At 41.0% G+C, this 7,101-nt stretch overlaps 1 long non-coding RNA gene across 1 annotated transcript; it reads right to left on the bottom strand.

Annotated features, from left to right (window-relative positions):
• Window positions 1-4,160: 4,160 nt before the first annotated feature.
• LOC121882568 lies at window positions 4,161-5,361 on the bottom strand. Its single transcript, XR_006092117.1, has 2 exons — window positions 5,153-5,361; window positions 4,161-4,522 (listed from the first exon to the last, which is right to left on the bottom strand). It is a non-coding gene; the product is annotated as an uncharacterized LOC121882568 (long non-coding RNA).
• Window positions 5,362-7,101: the final 1,740 nt, after the last annotated feature.

Below are 7,101 nucleotides of genomic sequence, written 5' to 3'. Positions count from 1 at the left end.
AAAAGCAGCAGTGGAGCTTTCCAAATGAAGATGAATCTATGCAAACATTTGTCTCTGAGTCCAAATGGAAGTAAATACAGACAGTAGCCCCCAGGATTATTGGCTAACTGTCCTTGAGGGGCAACTTGCCGGCTAACCAAACAGCCCCATTCATCTGCACATGCCGGTTTGTTTACATGTGTGAGGCTGTGGGTAGTTGTTGATTTAGCGTGTGTACGTACATGTTACAGAAGTAGCGGGAAGATTTATTGAAGTTGCTGTCTTGGAAAGGGATGAGAAAGGTGGAAAACTCGTTGATGACAGACTTGGAAAATCCAGAAATGTCCATAGCTAGCTTGATCAGCTGGCTGCATGTAATTAGCTAGAGTAGCTAATCCAGGGAGCTACTTTCTGTATTTACTTCCATTTGGACAAGTATTTGAAATGATTTGTGTAAAGTTTATTTGGCCTGATATATCTATTGTTTTGCTGGAGTATCCCTCCCTGAATCTCTATAACAGAGGTGCAAAGTTAGCATGGCCCATAGTAAGAATGGCCACAATAATGAAAGTAAAACCCAACTTGAAAAATAACAAGGATTTCCTTTAATGAGTGTGCCAGGAACTTTGTCCGGTGCAGAGTGATGTGTGGGAAGAGTAACCACCTTGACCTCAGCAACAGGCAACAGATAGGCAGGGCTCACTGATCTGTGAGCCAGATATGCTTTCATCTCTGAGAACTGGCAGGGAGGGCGGTTCGACTTATCAAAGACTGTTCTCGTGCCATGCCATGACATCACCACCTCCGAATCACTAAACACCGGATATGTTTCGAATAAATTTGTGCGATGGGGTTCAAGTGACAACATAAAAATGGTTAAATGGCTCAAAACATAAATTTTCCTCCAGATAACATATAAATGAGATGTGACTCTGTTTAACTTCTATGCCTTAATTTGTCCATCGTTGTCAAGCCCTTCCATTATCTTTATGCTTCACTGAATTGTGGGAAATATACACAGAGTCAGCACCTCCTTCCACAGGCCCAATGTTATGGTAAAACATTCCTTTGACATTACCTTATTTCTTCTTTATAATTTCACACTGTACTTTGGGAATCTCCCCTTTCACAGGCAGCAGCACAGGGGCCAGCTGACGAACGTCTGCCAAGGTTGTAGCTGTGGATCTTTCTATGTGTGGGTGTCTAGGCGTATAAAAGTGTGGGCGTGTGGAAGAGATGTTGCTTTCGGGTGTACGCCTTGGTGTCCAAACATTATCATCATAAATGATGAAGCAATAAATACTCTATAATACACTTTTTTTTTGTATGGTGAACCATTTATGTGTGAATTAAATGTGTTTTCGCAAATTTACTCAGTGACAGAAATACTACTCTTGGTGCAGAGGCCCAGTAGCCATCCACAAGCAGCAGGTGGCCAACGACTGACTCCTCAGGGACCCGAAGGAATCCAGCTAACTTGTTTACTTAACCTTGTTCTGCCATCAGTTGCTCATGACCTACAGTGAGACTGTTTACAGAGGAATTCAATTTGCTTTAGAGCGTTATTAACCTGTGGCAAATTTTGACTCTCACACTGATAGTATTGGTAGTAGATGGTATTTAGCCACTATCCTGATTATTTTGTTTGATTATGCTGAAATAAGTTTTCAGCTACAACTGATAAAAACTGAAGAAGCCTCCATGACAACTGAGCAAACTTCATCAACTAAGGAGGACCATGAGATGCAGTTGAAAGGTCCATAAAAGGCTGAAGTGGACCTTCAGTTATTTATTTTTTTGTTAAACTACTGTTCCCGAGGTCAAGAAAGAACTTTCATGCGTAAAGCCTACCAGTGTTTTCAAAGAAAGACAGTATACATGAAGTCAGTCCAATATTTTAATTGTCTTTATTCTCTGATTTACCCGATTTTGGTCAAGACTCTTGCAAACTTAACTTTATCATTGACCAAGTACCATTATAAAGCACTGTACATTGCAGTTGGCAGGTGTTAAGTTGTATAAATCAGTGTTGTTGAATACTTGAAAAGCATATCTCAGAATATTTGAAATGAGTTGGAAGGCAGAGATGCTCTAAAGATGTTTTTGTGTTTTTTAAACCTGAATTAACTGATTTTTGGCCAGTTGGGGGCAGCTGAAACACGTTGTGAACACAACATTGACTTGTTATCCATTTAGGTTGCTAATTTACACATCCCACAGCTACAGAGCTTCATTAGCATTCATTTATTGTGTTACTGGTCACTTGATGAATGTGAGTCAAACGTTCACCCTTTTGGTTCTGGTCTGCTCTATACCAATCCCTGAGAAAAAATATTTGTCTCTTTGACAGCTAAATGCACCACTACGTTCACCAGCTGCTAACTCTAACTAACTGCTGTTTGGTGCTGGGCAGGTCATGTACAGTGTGTTTTTCAGAGAACAGCTCCCTGCTGCTGCTGGAAACAATAACAAGAGTAGTGAAAGTGAACTAAAACAGTAAGTTGCGGGCTGTAAAATCAAAACAATGAGTTGAAAGACACTGAAACACTTCGTAGAGCTGAAGGGAACTGCAGAGTCAGTTTACAATTGTCACCATCACTATAGGCGACCCCTTTCACACTACACACTCTCATTTGATTCATTGTTAAAATGACAATATCAGTTAAAGCTGCTTTAAGTGCTACATTCTGTTTTTAATTTCTGTCTGGCAAAATGGCAGCTAGCTGTTAGCTACATATCTCCAGCCACAGGATGTCCATGCATGAATGTCACCGCTAATAACAGTTACAACCTGTCACAGGTCATAACTACTTTGTACTACTAAACTATCCCTGTACTATTTGAAGTTCACATACCTGCAGGTATAGCTAGCAACACAGCCATCACTTGGAACACCTCATTTTGGGTTTTTTTTTTTGGCACACTATGTTATGTTATGTCTTTATAACTAGCCTCTGACGCTACAGCTGTGGGTAATTTTACCTCCTGTGCAGTGTCTCTTCAAAGTCTGACTTTTTCATAACTCTGTAAGGGCTCATTTAGAAACTGAATGTAATGTTTGACCCCCTGTTTGTGCAGCTTCTTTCAGACTGTTTGTCATTGTGTTGTCTTCATGGGTTTGCTCACAGGAGTGAGCCATGGATTCCAGCTCTGTCTTAATCTAAATTCTCTGCTGCTGTGAAGAGTGTCAGTGACTCACATCGTGATCACAGCCAGGAAGCTGTGGAGCTGGACATGTCTGATGGCTGACCTAGACAGACAGAGATAAGACCAGTGATAAGTGTGTAACGACTGTTGGATCAGTTGCCATGAAATGTGCAGATATCCATGGTTCCCAGAGTACGAATGCTATTTACTGGTGATCCAGTGACTTTTGATCTAGCGCCACAATGACATTGATATTTGTTGTTTTAAGTAAAATATCTTGACTACTTTTGCTTTAAATTTAGTTCAGATGTTCATGTCGCCTCCAGGATGAATTGTGTGTAATGGTGTAATCTCTCTGAGGATCCTTTAACGCTTTATCTGGTGCCACCATCAGGTCAAAATGGCGGTTTGTCCATTAATTTGGTTTATGACCAAATACCTGCAAAAAATGCGTTTCCCATCAGCCTCAGCTGTACTCTGTGTTTAGTTTTAATTAGCATATGTTATCATGCAAACACTGTAAACTAAGAGTCTAGGAAGCTAACATGGATGAACATGGTAGACATTATACCTGCATGCTGATTAGCATTAGCATTTAGCTCAAGTACAGCCTCACAGAGACATTAGCATGGCTGCAGACACTTGGCCTTGTTCTCACGCATTTACTGTAAGTGCACCACTGATAGGCATGCTACATTTTATGGATGGAAATTGATGAAGTTATTACCATGCTTACATCCTTTTATGAGCACTGCAGGAATTCATTCTCTTATCGACTGAAAAGTTAAATAGAAATTGCAAGTTGCTGATGAGCTTTCATTCTCCATTGTCTGCTTTTTTGTGCCAATCTATTATCTATCAAATACATTTGAACTTGCTTGAAAAGCCCCACTTCTTTATTCATTTCATAAAGGTTGGAGTGAATGATGTGGGCTTGACTTGGTGATATGCTTCAAAATAACCAGATTATGAGTTTATGGAGGGGTATTGTTCATTTTCTTCTCTGGATTATTTATAATCAAAGTAACTGAGAGTAATCTTTTTTTATGAATATATATTGTAAGATCTGATATTTCAAGAAATTATTCTGATTGATAAGGACAATTCAGCATATGTACATGATTTTCCATAAGAGCTTCTGTTGGTCAGGGATGACCGGCAGGCATGGATGACAGTGTGATACAATGCAAGTTAAAATTTAACTTTAAAACTTGGAGTGACAGCTGAGCAGGACCTCTTCAGTCTGGCCATTAAATTGTGTGACTGCAGCTTCAGTAGCTTCCCCTGCTGTGTGCAGGAGAGGTGTCCTGCTGGTCTGGGATCAGGAGCTAGAGGCTGTTGGTCATGGAGGTCAGCAGCAGCAGTGTGGGGTTGTCATGTACGCTTAGCCCCGAGACTAAATGGATAGAGACAGAAGTTAATGTACCACATACACACACCAGTAGTAATAGCACCAACAAAGCATAGCTTCCCCAGACCTGAAGTAACGGACCTGACAGACACTGTAACACACACTTTAATACACGTGTCAAACACACACACGGCAACATACTTCACACTCTGTCCTCCCAGGCCTCTCCCCAATAAAAAACCCAGTGCTTGAAGCATACTCCCTGTAGTGCAGTGTAATCATTCTACACTTCCTCTGAGCTGCCATGGTGACAGTTTGAAAAACAGTCGTATTCCTGTTTTGGGTAATGGTTACTTGATAGTTTGGGGGCGCTGTGAGGTGAAAACCTTGAATCTCCAAAAAGCCAGTTTTTCAGGGCCTAAGAACAGCAGTCTCATCTTTAGTCACCATGTGCCAGTTTGGGGAAAATAATATGTATGTTCTCTATTGACCCCATGAAGTCTTACGAGGACAGAGTGGCTAACAGCTGCTACAGATATAATTTTAAAAAGTTCATTTAATTTCTTTACTCGGTTATATTTTGAGAGAAGGGGGCATTTTGAAGATTACTACATAGTTTAAAGTTAGGGAGATATAAAATATTAGTACAGAGAGGCAGAACATGAGAAACAGAACCCTTGGAGTGCCCCCGTGTCTCCAGGTTAATGAACTGCAGCGTTGCCAGTTCAAGTCTGATGGGAATCTTTGTTGCATGTCATCCCCCCCCCTCTCTCTCCTTAATTCCTGTCATCACCAATAAAAAAGCATAAGGATCCCTTGTTGAACACTAGAAGATTTTTTTCCATCAAAGGAACTGTCACGATTCTTGCTTCAGTCCTGTGTCTCCCTACCTGTTGCCACTTCCCTGGTGGCTTTTTTTGTCTCTCTCTCCCTGTCTGTGTGATTGTGTGAGTGGAGACAGGTGTGCTGGAGTCAGAGCAGAGCCCCACCAGCTGCAAGCCGTTCCATAATCAAGACCTCTTACCTATACTCAACCCTGCCAGATCCACACGGCCAGTTCATCATAGTTCCTTCCATGGAATCTTTTGTTCTGGCCTACACTGACCCTGCTCCTGTTCCCATCTGTTCCAGTCCCTTTCTTCTGTTCCCTGCTGTTCTGTCTGTTCCACCTCCCGTCTCTGTCTCCTGTCCCTCGTATCGCAAGCCCTGCTTCCCTACTCTGGAACCTCGCTTTACTCAGCTGGCTTGGATCCCATTCCAGACCTGCATACCCTGCCCCAACTCCCCTTGTCCCAACTCAAGCCTTAACCAGCCCCTGGTTCCCAGCTACCAGCCAAGGCTTCCCCTGGCACTTAGGTTCACCTGCTCCACCCCCATGTAACAGGAACATTCCCTGTAACAACTTGTAACACCTAATTCATAATTAATTTCAGATGTTTAACTGCACAGACTAATATTGATCTCATTATGTTTCAAACTATGTGTAGCTTACATCATAATTCCCTATATTTTACACAGTGACAATGCTCCAGTGAGCTGTGCACCATATTATTCCTACATCAGAAGTCTTGAACCAAATCTGTGAAGGGTGTGTAGGTTTATGGCTTTTAGGGGTCAACTGTCTGATAGGAGACACTGTACAAGCACTTTGAAGCAATATGATTAATAATTTACGCTTTTCTCAAACTGCACGAGATGGCCCTGTTGACTTCCAACTTCAAGGCCGTTTTGATTGAGCATTTAGGGGGGAGCTAATCTTTAAAGCACATTACACATGATGAGATCAGAGAGATGACTGTAAAAATTGTAACTGTGAATTAACTGAATGACAAACAACAGTCTACAAGCACGCTAGCAGCTCTGTAAAACTGCCCTGCTTAGAGTTAAATGCATTTAGCGAATAACACAAAGTACAACTGAGGCTGATGGAAACGTTAGTTTTATGAGAGATCACTGTTAATTTCCTGTTTCCAACTGTTACTTAACACTTTTTAAAAATCATGACCACAATCATCCTATAAACTTAACCATGTGCTCATTATTGTAACCATGATGATGAAGGTCACCTAACCGTAAGGATGTAGTATTTTAATCCAAACCACCATGTTTCCCTAAAAGTAACAAAGTGCTTATTCTAACCCAAACCATCATCTTTTCCTGAACCTAATCAAGGAGTTTTTGTGCCTAAACCTAACCAGACCTTAACCGTCGCATTGTCACATCATAAAACATAATTCATTTTTAGGAAGACACATGCAAATGATGTTGTCCTGCCTGTTACTGCCAATAGGGACGCCAGATTAAAAAATGCAACTTTCTGGAGTGCATGGACTGCATGAACGACATGTTTTGTTGTTTAGAACTTGTTAAATCAATTAGATGTCAACACATTACAACAGATAACTGCTAGTGGCACTAGATGGCAAGTCAGGAGATCATCAAATACATCATCCAGGATCTTGAATATCTGTACCAAACTTCATGGCAATCCTTTAGAGATGTTTCACTCAAAATCAAAAACGTGTAATGGGAAATTGCTGATCACTCAATAAACACACAAAGAGAGCATTGTCAGGTTATGAAATAATGTAATCAAATAATACAATCAGAAGTATAATGCATCA

Source organism: Thunnus maccoyii, chromosome 17 (genome assembly GCF_910596095.1).
Source record: "Thunnus maccoyii chromosome 17, fThuMac1.1, whole genome shotgun sequence".
Lineage (NCBI taxonomy): Eukaryota > Metazoa > Chordata > Actinopteri > Scombriformes > Scombridae > Thunnus > Thunnus maccoyii.
The sequence above is the reverse complement of the archived record's forward strand: the minus strand, read 5'-3'. Positions and strand labels throughout refer to the sequence as shown.